This window comes from Cupressus sempervirens, chromosome 5, assembly GCF_028749045.1.
Source record: "Cupressus sempervirens isolate cs-2001-9-10 chromosome 5, ASM2874904v1, whole genome shotgun sequence".
NCBI lineage: Eukaryota > Viridiplantae > Streptophyta > Pinopsida > Cupressales > Cupressaceae > Cupressus > Cupressus sempervirens.
In genome coordinates this window covers 79,160,243-79,173,875 of record NC_143122.1, presented here as the reverse complement: position 1 = coordinate 79,173,875, position 13,633 = coordinate 79,160,243, and positions in this window count along the sequence as shown.

The following is a 13,633-nucleotide window of genomic DNA, read 5'->3' as shown; positions in this document are numbered from 1 at the left end:
AAATATCCTAATGCAAAAACATGCTAAAAACCTAAATTTTTGTAAAACTATCTAAAATCTGATACTACTCATTAACAACTCATAATACTAAAATTAATAAAAAGTAAAAATAAAAATTAAGACATTAACAGTACTAACTTAACTTTCAAACAATAAATTTTCAATGTTTTAAAACATTTAAATTAAACTATGTAACAATTAAAATCTAAATTTTAAACTTATTTTAAATAACTAATCTATCTTTAAACTAAAACTAAATTAATTATCACAAACAATAAATTTAATTAAGAACTAAAAACTAAATTAAATTTATACTAACTTAGAATTAAACTAATCTAATACTAATTTAAATTTAAAACTAATCTTAATTTAATATTAATTTAAATAATTTTAAATAAAAACAAACTAACTTAATTCTAAACTAATTTTTAAAAGACACATATTAATTTTATATATATATAAATAAAAACATAATAAAAACTAACTAACTATATATATATATATATATATATATATATATATATATATATATATATATATATATATATATATATATATATATATATATATATATATATATAAACTAACTTATACTAAAACTAGAACTTACACTATAACCCCAAACCCCTAACACTAACCACCCATGACCACAAACTTCCAACTTCCAACCACGTGGGCTCAGGGCCCCATAAATATTTTTCCCCACCCTCATGCTGCCTCAGGCCTATTTAAAAGGACACAGCCCAAAATCGTGCAAGGCAGTACATTTTGTAGGAGTTGACGGAAGTAAGGGAGGTAACGGCACAGGCTATTTAGCCATTGCATTTTCATGGCTATTTAGCCAGTGCCATCCAAGCATTCGCTATATCACCACTAGAAAATTGCAAGTATTTCCTGTTAGTAACTTGGCGAATCACCGGATAATTTTGAACTCTAGTGACACCACTTGCAAGTTTTTTCCCACATGCACTCCTTCTTGAAACTGAGAGGTCTAGGATGTACCACGTGGTCATAAGATCATCCCATGAACACATTTCGCGGCATCGGATTCCACTTTTCAGTATCACAGGTAATTTTTTATTGATCGCTATCTTGCTATGCATAACATATGAGCATCTTGCCATAGCGAGTATGCGACAACCGTGGATTCACATCAGATCCAACGGTAGGACTAAAATCCTTTTTCATAAGACTCAACCACGATGTCCAAACAGGTGAGAGAAGAATATCCATTCTTTGCCCCTTCTTTCAAAAAGAATTCGTGCTAGGGTAAATTTTAAAAGCCAAACCTAGGGTTTTTCACAGACTTTCAAAGGTATCAAAATACACTAGACGAAAACCTAAAACCCTATGACTTACCAGAGGATTCTCATCTGATCTTTTTTATGATTCAAATAAAATTTGATACACAAAAAATCAGACCAACATGAGCATTTTCTCTTCTTATCATAGTATTTGTGGGAAGTAATTGCTTGCGTGGCCTTCCACTATTCTCTAGTTCACAATTTGATTGTGGCATTTTGTTCGAAGCAAAGCTTTATTATTACAAATCTAGGATATTTTAATAGATCATTTACTTGTGTGATGGGATAAAACCCATTTTGGTGCCCTAAAATAAGATAACTATATATAGAAACTCAATCATTGAGACATTTTGTATGGACTTGAGCTATCTTGATCCAGGCTTAGATCTATTTCTATGCATTTCCTATAACTATTTCTGGGCTTTAATCTACAATGTGAGATGCTTATTTTGTTGGCAAGTAATTTAAATAGGAAGCATTTTCTACTGCCAATGTCTGAGAGTTTCTTTTATAAATGATATCTAAGTTTATTATTATCAATATGCATGAAATCTTATAATAGGAGAATATTATCAATATGCATGAAATCTTTAAGATCATACAAGATTTTCTTTCATCTAGAGTTGCATAGGTGTCGAAACTCCTTTATTATATATAGGTTGTCGCTAGAACTAACTGTTTGAAAACATCATAATGTGGGTTATTTTCATATTGCAACACTATTAGCCAATCAGAAAAGATGTAGATTTGAAATCTGTTTCACTTTTTTTTTATCCTAAATTAAAATACATCTACATTATTAATAGTCATTTTTTTTCTTTTAAGTGCAATTTATCAGATAACCCCCTTTTTGACATGTCTTGAGTTAGTCCTTTGCTCAAACAATAAATTAAAAGATCATTTTATTGTAGGGCCCTGAAGTCAGAAGTGGAGATCTACCACAACCTATCATGCTCACAAAGGGCCAAGAGTTTAATTTTACAATCAAAAGAGGAGTGAGCTCTGAAGACTATGTAAGCGTGAATTATGATGATTTTGTGAATGATGTGGAGAAAGGAGACACTACTTGTTGATGGTACGTTCTCTTGTGCTGGCTTGAAAATTCATTTATTAGCTGAAAAGAACAGAGTTACTAATGTTATTCACAACATTTTCATAGCTTTCTATTTCTTATCATTATTTAAATTTCTCTAGGTGGGATGATGTCACTACAAGTGAAGTCAAAAACATCAGATTCTATAATTTGTGAAGTAATCGATGGAGGAGAGCTTAAATCATGATGACACTTAAATGTGCATGGAAAAAGTGCTACCCTGCCTTCCATTACAGGTTAAGACCATTTTATCAACTCTCAGGCATTCATAGCAAATTAGATTTTTGTTGCTTATTGACATGTACATCTCAATCTGCGTCTTTCTTAGGGACTTTGATCTCATTGTGATTTCCCTTTTTTGTACCTAATATTGATTGATTGAAGTTACCTAGAATATAATTGAATGATATGTTTATCAATCTTGAAATATGTGTAATATTTGTATTTTGTTGTTACTTGTATATGTGATGAGTTGTTTTAAGCTTAATTTGGTATTTGATAAAATCTATTTCTTGTCTTTTTTTTTCGTAGATAAAGATTGGGATGATATTAAATTTGGAGTTGAGAATGGCATAGACTATTATGTTGTTTCCTTTTTTAAAGATGCTAAGGTGGTGCATGAGTTGAAAGATTACCTTAAAAGTAAACCTTTGAAGCAAAATTTTAACTTTCTAGTGTAATATAATCCTTTGCATACAGTATTGGGCTTGATATAGAATGTTCCCTTAATTTATATTTTAAATCAGAATTTAAAATGTGATAAAATATCAATGCATTTGTATTTGTAATTATGTGAAGGTTGTGGTGCAGATATCCATGTGACTGTGAAGATTGAAAGTGTTGATTCAATACCAAATCTTCATTCAATTCCTTCTGCATCAGATTGGGTAAGTACAATCTCCCTAGATCAAAGGTTTTAGTTGGATAAGTTGTTACTTTATGATTGGTGATATTGCTTTGAATGGGGTTAATAAATTAGGTGAAGTCATGCTTTTCAAGCATTATATAGAAAGTTAAATGCACATGCTACTTTGTTTACTATTTAGTCATGCATGTATTTGTTTGGATGTTGGTGCTTTTTCGTTGTTGGTTTTTAATAGTTTTTGTACGACTTTGATGTAAAATACAAAATATAAAATCTGTACTTGTGAATATGTTATAATCTTCTTTAAATTGTTGGCAAGGACTATGAGCTTCAGTAAAGATGTTTTTAAATCAATTTTTTTGATTGTCTGTCATTCAGTGAAGTTAACTAGAATGAGACCATCATTTAGCTGCTTGACTGATTCCTAGCTATTGAGTTTTTAGATTGTAGTGTCCTCATAGAGCTCAAGATGGTTTGTCAAGAAGCAAGAGAGAAAAACTTAAATGTGGACGGTAATATCTAAATTGACACTTTGAAAGAAGGGATAGATATATTCTTTATGCTATAATTTTCACATGAAATAAATTAATGTGATTTTTTTCCTGTGTGAGTAAAATTTGTGAGGCCATATAGCCTTTGGAGATTTGTCTAAATGAGACATAAGTTGGTTAAAATGGCATAACTCTCAACTGTGAAAATCTTGACATCTTCCTCATTCTAAGACTGTTTACTTCTAATGGGCATTTTTATGTGATCAAAACTTCTCATAATTGATTGTACTAGGTACATTCCCATGCAAGACTTGTTGGTATCTTATGCTTATGAAATTTTAGTGTATGTATTTAAACATGGCATTCTCTTCAGATTCTACTATCATAATTCATAAATTTGACATTAGTTCAATCTCATAAATTATGCCTTTGTTATCTTTGTCCTCTCCATCTTTTAGCTTCACAACAAAGGTCTTAGAAGTTGTGAACTGTCAAGAAACATTTTTTTGCGAGAGGAAATGTGCTTTTCCAATTCCTAACAGAGATGTTGTGGCATGCAAGGGCTATGGGTATTTTTGTGCAGCTGTCATACCATGCATGGGAAAAGATCTTCTATTTGCAATAATTTTTGTCAGTGCTGCCTTGAGAAGAATTTAGGGTTAGCTTTAGGTTCATTCTAGCTCTGATTCCATCTTGTCACCTTTTTTTTGGGTATGAGATGCCAGATTTTGAATACATAGGATACAAGCTGGGTTTTAAAAGCTAAGAAACATTGTCTTACAAGTTAGATTTCAACAGCTAAGAAACAATGATCTTATTGTTTTGTTAATTTTTACCTTATTTTCAACTTGGTATCTAAGATTTGTTGTTTTGTCTCTCGTAAACACCACTTAATAGTATTTGGCTAGTCTCTAGCATTTCTCACACACTAAAATATTCAATCAGCTCAGTTGAGGTTGAAAGATACCACCTAGAGGACTGACCAAGACAGTCTCCCAAACAACAACACCCTTTTCTTTTGTCCCTATTCAGGTAAATATTTAGCTTTCCAGATGTCCAGAGTCCATATAGCAATTTATATGTCAATCTAATTAAACTATGAATGGTCATGCATCTCTTAGTATTTAGGGCTCCACTATTTGTCCAAACACCAGTGTCAAAGTGTAGAATTATCATGGAGTAGTGTTTCTGCAAAATAGTTTCTATTCTCGGTCTGTAGGATCTCCATTCTTTAGTACATGTGTCCAATTTTTTGATTTGTAGAGGGAAGGGCACCATTCTTTAATGGAAGTGTCCATTTCTGATGGCCATACAAGGTTGGAGCACCCAGATATTGTGCAAGTGACCTGTAGTGGTGAATATAAGTTGTGTGTCTTTGTCCTAGTCTCTATCCTGTAGAAGCATCTATATTGAATGCTAGTGCTCCATTTGATTCTCTAGAATAAAAAAATTATTGGATCCTTGTTCCTGTGTTTCTATTCCCTTTTCTTCTATCTGCTACTACCTACAATATATAGTTGTATAAGCTTATAGTTTTATGAAAGTACTTGGTTGGAGGTTTTTTTATATTTATATGCTAGTGGTCCCTTAGACATTATTGAATGTTTTCTTTCATTTAGTTTATTTATGACAAGCATTTACACACTGCTTGCATGCGAATAGTCATAGCCACCTTCATTTTTAGACACACTCATTCAAGTTATGCATGTATTAATTTTTTTATGGTATTTGTATCTTGTTTAGGATCCTAATAGTTGTCTCTTCCTTCCTCTTCTTTAGGCTATGGTAGCTCAAGGGGATCTTGGAGCAAAGCTTCCTATCGAGGAAGTTCCTTTACTCTTGGTAATTTTATAGAGTTTTTTTATCATCAGTTAGAATGTTACACATATCAATGAAATTTATTTCTTGAATTCTGTGTTTGCAACCATTCTTATTGAATTCCCTATTTACTACCCAAGATTAGGCTAAAATTTTAAATCACACTAGGTATGATGCAGTCTTCCATGCTAACACAAGCAGTGTTAACATGGAAGGGCTTTCTATGCTTCCCTTATCACAAGGTGCACCTTCTTCTGCTATGGAAGTCCAACTATATGCTCTTGGGCTTGGAATTCAATTAAGCTTCTTGACATTATTCATCTTACTTTTTAATTATTTGCAAGCCAAAAAAGCAAAGATGGAGGCCATTTTCAAAATTCCCTCTAATTTGTCATCTTACTTGGTTTTTAAACAACTTTTTTATCCTTCATTGTACTCGTAATGCAATTTCCTAAATAGAATTTAGATTTCACTTGCTTGATTCGATAGAAGAGTAGAATTGGGTCTAGAAGAATAGAATTTAGTGTTAAATTGTTAATTTAGCTAGTTGAAGAGAACTACAGATTACTTAGCAATTAGGTTTGGAGGCCTATCATTGGATCCATGATGTAACCTGCAAGAGTGAATGGCGGATTTAGCATTTAGACTTTGATCTATATTTTAATTTATTTTTTATAATTTCTAAAATGAAAACTACTTTTATCTATTTAGTATGTAAAGTTTTGATATTTTTTCACAGCAAGTTAAATTATGATACTTCTAGAACTAGAATTTAATTGTGTACTTTTTCAGTTAAATTTGTTGGTCTATTTTTCATAAGTAATCAGTGATAAGAACCCACTTAACTGATCCATAATAACTTGTCCATTTATTGCCTTCCTCTTTATTTGTCTTTTTATTGCATCCATCTACTACCATCATTCTCATGAGAGAAATTCTTGTGTACAGCTACTCATGAGAAATGAGTTCATAAATTCAACTAAAAAGTCATAGATTTTTATATATAGCCAATCATTTATTCATGAAAATGAATCAATAAATTGGATTCAAAAATTATATAATTGAATCCTAATAATTGTCTTATAGTTGGAATATATTTATACATAAGTAGAAAACATCAGTCCATAGTAAATTGGTACATATGAAATTGAGTTTAACTATGAAAAGCTTTGTGATGAACAATTTGTTTGTTAAATTAATATGTATTGAGAATTTTTCTTTTTATTTCTTACCAGGCCATTCTTTGCTTGAGAGTATCAGGGGAGGTGGAGGAAAAGCTCATGGAGAACATCAATAAGCTAAAGGCAAAAATGGTGAAATTGGAGGAAGTGGGACACATGGCAAGACTAAGAGATTATAGAAACAGATGTGTGAGGATGAAGATTGTATACTATGATGCCTTCAAAGAAGTGATTTTCAAGGAAGAAAAAGAGAAGCTAGATTTTCATGCCAACCTTAGTAGGCTTAGCCTTGTTGCCTTTTATGATAAGTTAGAAGATATGGTGGAAACCCATGATCAAATGAGGATTATGAGTCAGACCAATGGGGAGAAATATGATGGGTGATGGCTTGATAGGTTGAAGCATGGCCATGGAGTCTACAAATGGGCAGATGGGAGTTGTTATATGGGGACCTAGAGTAAGGGGCTCAAAGATGGGAAAGGTACATTTTATCCTACCTATGGCAATCAGACTAGGCTATACCACCTTTTGGAATCCTCACCTTCAAATGTGGATTAGCATAATGATCTCTCCATTAATGAGCAATCTTGTTGGAAGGAGAGAAGCTCTTCTATGTTTGATTTTGAGGTTTATTTGAATACATCTTATGCCCCTAGCTCTGAAACAACATCCTAAAAAACCCTTGAATCTAGAGTAGTAAGAACCTTTTCCTTTGATGGGATAAGAAGCTCAAGTAGTGAGGAATTTGATGATAATGACAAGGGTGTCAGAACTTGTGATCCCAAAATATTTCCTATGCAATCTGCTGTCAAGAGAGAATATGTTCAAGGAGTTTTGATTAATGAGGTATTCAGAATAAATGTGCCTTCCAAGGCTGTGAAAAGAGGGCATAAATGGCAGCCAAATGAAAGTAAGAGACCGGGTGAAATTATCTATAAAGGGCATAGAAATTATGGCTTAATGCTCAATCTAAAATTGGGAATCAAGTTCGCATATTTATTTGCATATTCACGCATATGACTAGCAACTTGCTCAATATTTTACATTTATATGGATATGCCTTGTAATGTTTATTGATTTTGCTAACAAGAAATTTAGAGTCAGACTAACAAGAGAATGAAAAATGTATATGTGTAATATTTGAATGATGAAAACAATATGATTTTAGTTTATTTTTAGTCAATTTCTTGTTATTGAAGATGATCGTATTGAAATATACTATTAAGTTTTTGTGTTTGTCCCTAGACATATTGGATTCAAAAAAATTTGAATTTGCCACACTTGGTTTTGGGTGTACAAGAGATTTACATTTTAAACACCATGCATACTAATTTAGTCTCATCTATGCAATTTTTTCAATTAGTCAAAGAAAGTGGGAGTTATTATTCTTAGTTTATTTGGCAATTTTTGTCAGCATCCTTGGAAATTGATGCATCTTTGTATCTTAAGATGCTAGCTATAACTAAATGAGTCCTTTAAGCTATAATTTAGGTATGGTAGCCAACTAATGCTAGTTGTAAGGTACACAAATTTTATATTGTGGGATTCCTCAGTTTGCCTTAATGTTCCACAAGGTTTTAGCATCCTATTGTTTTTCTTTTCTTCATTGTTTACCAGTGTGACCATTTTACAGTTACTTCTTTGTATACTACCAAATTACTATAATCATTTTCATACTTATGAAAGCACATTGATCACTAAATTTTTTGGTCTACTTAGTATCAAAGCAATAGGAGGACAAAAGGTATTTTCTAGACCTTCTTACTTTGTTTTCCATTTAATCATTGACATAATATGTCAATTTTTGGTAACTAGATATTATTTTCAAAATTAAACATGGTGAGTGGGCTTAAAGAGGCAACTTGGTGGGGAAAGTTGGCAAGCTAACTTAGCAAGGCCACTTAGAGATGCGACATGGTGAGCTAACTTGGTGAGCAAGCTCGATGAGCGGACCTCAAGACTAACCTTGATGAGGCACTTTGGTGGGGTGACTTGATGACCGAACTCAAAGAGTCAACTTGGCGAGCATACTTGCACTAGTACATTTGGGTTCAATTTTTGACCTTTATTGGTTGAATTTTTGACCCAATTTTCGACCAAATTTTGACCAAATTCGACCAACCCATTAGTGAAAATTTTTTTGCTTGAAATTTTAACCAACTCACTGGTACATGATTTTTCTCAATTGTATAACTAATTATATATTCTTCATATTAGTTTTTGTTGATGTTTTTGCACTATTCTATAAAATAGTTCACATGTCTTGCCTATGATATGACATTTTCATGCATCCTACTCTCTTTCATTCAACTAATGATGGATTACGCAGACTGATCTAAAACCATGATGCTAAAAAACACACAATCAAATGTAAAATGAACTTGCACTATAAATGGATTGTGGAAATATGATATTGGTAAAATTGCATGCATGTCTACGAGGACAATCACAACTTAAACATATATTTGTCTTGGTAGACATGCATGTAAAATTAACAATATCAGATTTCTATAATCTATTTGTAGTGCAAGTTTGTTTTGGATTTGATTGTGTGTGTTTTTTAGAATCATGGCTTCAGATCACTTTGTGTAATCCATCATCATTCGGATGAGAGAGTGTAGGATGCATGCAAAATGTCATATCATAGGCAAGACATGTGAACTATTTTATAGAATGCCTGAAAAATTTTTACACCACCTTGTTGGTGGAAATTTCCACCAACGCTTGGGTTTTTTCAACCTTTGTTGGTGCAAATTTCCACCAACGCTTAAATTTTTTTTGACCTTTGTTGGTGGAAATTTCCACCAACACCTAAATTTTTTTCTACCTTTGTTGGTTGAAATTTCCACCTACGCTTAAATTTGTTTTCTACCTTTACTGGTCAAAATTTCCACCAAGGCCTCAAATTTTTTCCACCTTTGTTGGTCAAAATTTCCACCTTCATTGGTCGAAATTTCCACCAATGCCTAAAAAATTTTTTGCCTTTGTTGGTCCAAATTTCCACCAACATGCAAATTTTTTTCTACCTTTGCTAGTCAAAATTTCAACCTTCATTGTTCAAAATTTTGACCAATTCCTTCATGACCTTAGACAATGGCTTGTTGGCTTTTCGACCAATTGATTGGTCAAAATTTTGACCAACTAGTGAGTCGGTCAAAATTTCGACTACAAAAATATCGACCAATAGGTTGGTCGAAGTTTTTTGAAATTTGGTCAAAAATTGGGTCAAAATTTTGACCAATAAAGGTCAAAAATTGAACCCAAATGTACTAGTGCAAGTCCCATATTGGTTAGTGTAGATGATCTTCAAAAGTCAATAGATAAACTCAAAGAAGCCAAGGTGTCACCACAAGAACCACCTCAAATCACTCAAACTACTAGAATTCCATTTCTACCACCTCCATCACCACCAAGAATACCCATGCAAGCTCATTAGGAGCTAAGTGCTACAGTAGGAGAAGTCATAGGTATAATAGTACAGAGAGCAAGTACACCCCTAGCAGAAGTAACACAAGAAGAAGAGGATAAAGAAGAAACACAAGATAAGGAGGAATTTGCAATACAAACTTTGGTTGAATTTCCAAAAATAGGTACTCCTACCAAACCTGTTCAGCAGTCGAGTACTGACAAATTGACCTTACAAGTCAATACACCAAGCTCAAGTTCTACTAGGGTAGCCAGGAACATTCATTTTTGTATCCTTGAGCTTGATGAAGAAATCCAAATACCCTATTATGATTCAAGCACTCTAACTGAAGAAAAGATGAATGAAATATAGAGTGCATTGGATAAGAGAAGGAGATAAGAGTCATTGAGGAAAGACTTCAAATATAAGCAAGCAATGAATGAGATCAAAGATATATTCATGGATGCCTTCAACCTATAACCTCTAGATTCAAGCAGGCCAATACTTGAGCAACTATCTGATATAGTTGACCAAGTGAATAATGAAGACCATGATACAAATGTGCAACTCTTGGAATGGTTAGAAAAGAAGTTTTTAGGCAAGGTCAACCAAAAGATAGCTAATAACATTATTTTGGGATAGTTTGACCTAGCCAAGAAATTGGATAATGTAAAGATTGTATTAGAGAATATCTTTTCCCTTTATAGAAAATTGTGTGATTTTTCTAGGTTCACACAAGAAATAAATCAAAAAAATTTGAACCTTGAGAGAAACCTTATGCTCTCTAGCATGCAACTAGCCTCAAATCCTGTACAGAGTGAGAAGCATTTTACTCAAATGCTTCACATTTAGAGGGAATTAGTTGCACTATCAGCAGAAGATGCCACTATTAAAGAAAAGCTTATGCAAATATAAGCCTCTATCACTCCTCACTTGGAGATATTACATAACGAGCAAATGTATGCAGAAACAATCTTGAAGAAAGATCCAAATATTTCTACTCATGAAGGACTTGTTGATCTAGCAGCAAAGCTTGCAATCCAACACAAGTCATTGGATATTGCATTGAATAACTGGGATACAGCTCTCAAAATACTCCATGAGGTAAACAAGACATTTTTGGCCAAGCATGGCATTACTGTTTAGACCCCTTTGACATTAGTATCAAAAAGGGGGAGATAATGTAGAAAGGGGGAGTCATAAGGTATATTGTTGATTACAATATCTTTTTGAAATTTTGTAAATGAAGAAAGGACAAACAAGGATTGTATCATGAATGATTAGTAAGTTTTTTTGACACTCATGTCAAAGGGGGAGATTGTTGATCTATCAGTAAGATTGACAAATGAGTGTCAACACACTTAATCATCTTCACTATACATGCCAAGTATACAATGGAAGCCGAGCTAGAATTTATTTATGTACTGAGTCGTAGATAGTGTCAAGAAAACTATAGTTGCTGTTGAGCACAACACATTACAATAGATGCCAAGTGATTCAAATCCAACAGGAGCCGAGCAAAGTAGGAATTCAATAGGTGCAGAGTGACATAGTAATCCTATACGAGTTGAGTAATTCAAGAATTAGTAGAAGATGAGCAATGCAGAAAACTAGTAGGTGCTGAGTAATACAGAAACTACAGTAGATGTCGAGCAATCCAGAATAGATGGTGTCGAGCATCAGTATTACTTCATGTGTTGAGCAATGTAGGATCAACATAAAATTTTGTGCAATTGCAAGCCAAGATGAAAAATGGTTATGCATGACTCATTGATAGGATAAAATAATAAAATCAAATCCTCACAATCACCTATGTGATCCTCATGCAACCAATCAAAACATTGGAGATTGCATGCAGCCAATGGGTGAATTTCAAGGGTTTGAGCGAGAACATTTTAATCGAGGATGCGTGACGAACCACTAATTTTTATAAGGGATTCTTGATGCCATTGAATAGTGTGAGAGTAATAAAGAGGAAAGGAATCATGAGAAGAAGGAAAAGAAGAGCCTATTAAGGTCACTGCAAAACATTGGTGTCAAAGATTAAGAGGAAAGGACATCATTTACACATCCGGTTGATTAGAACGGAACAAGGAACACAATCAGTAGATTCGATCTAGCAAAGAGCAGTTAATAGTAGAGCAGATCAAGTACCTGAGATCAGCATCAAAAATTGCATTAGATCAATTTTATTATTCTAATACTCTCTCACAATTGTATTAGGAATTTAGAAATCCTATTGAGTTAGGTAGGTTTAACAACCTTATGTAAATCCTTTAATAGGGTGACATTCTAAGTTGAATGTTCTTAAGTCCTCTAACAAGGCACACTCCTAACAAGGTGTAGAAATCTTTTAACAAGGTCACATTTAACAGTGTGTTGTAGCCTTTAACAGGGAAAACCATCAAAAGTGGTTGAAATCAATTGCTGTAGTAATTTTGTGGGTATCATCCCCACCCCAATTTTACCTTATTATTCTTGGAGGGTTTTTGGGTTACCAAAATCTCAAGTGTTATGTGGTGATGCATGTTTTTTTTCTCATGATTGTTTATTGTTTATATGCATGCATGTTAATTTTAGTTATATGCTATTAAGGGTTTAAAAGTGGTTAAAGGGCCAGTACTTCCGATTCACCACACCCCCCCCCCCCCCCCCCCCCCTCTCAGAAGCATTCTTTCCATAAAGACATTCCAACATATAACACACTAGATCCTAAAAATGACTCATTAAAATCTTGTCTATTGATGTACCTAGAGATTTTGAACAAATTGTTTCATGTTTTTAGCAATGTCCATGCCAAAATTGGATAGAGCTTGCAGGGAAAATAGCCTATGAAAGTGAACCAACAAAACTTATCTTTGCAACCTATTTATAAAAAGCTCAAAGAAAATACTAAAATATCAGATTCTTAAACTAGAGACAATGTAAATATTTATTGCAAAATATTTGATTAGATCGCATGGAGGAAACATAATTTGGTTCCATCACATAAAGGATATCTAGGAATCTGATTTGATTTAGTGAAAAGTAGTTTTGATATTTGGAAATGTGTTTACAATAGATGGTTTTAGCATTACAAAAATTGTTGAATGGTAAGTGGTTTTTTGGTTTTTGCATCAATCATGTTTGGGTTCAGATACTCACTTATAATAGCCCATCAGCTAATTGTGACAAATGATAGAAATATAAAATAGGAATATTTTTTGCATTCTTCCAAACATCTAACACATTCATTATGGATGTTCCTCAATTAGCTCATGCAACTTTAATTTGACATAGAAACAATAAAATGATTAACAAAAACTTCAATGTGTTGAAGTGGCTATAGTGATAGATACCATAAAAGAAAAACTAAGGAATTCCAACAATGGATTAAATAACTATCACATCTATCAATACTAAAAAAAAAAATCAATGCCACTATGTAGATTGATGTAAACCATAGGTTGAGAAAAGTGCAATAGGAAGCACTAAT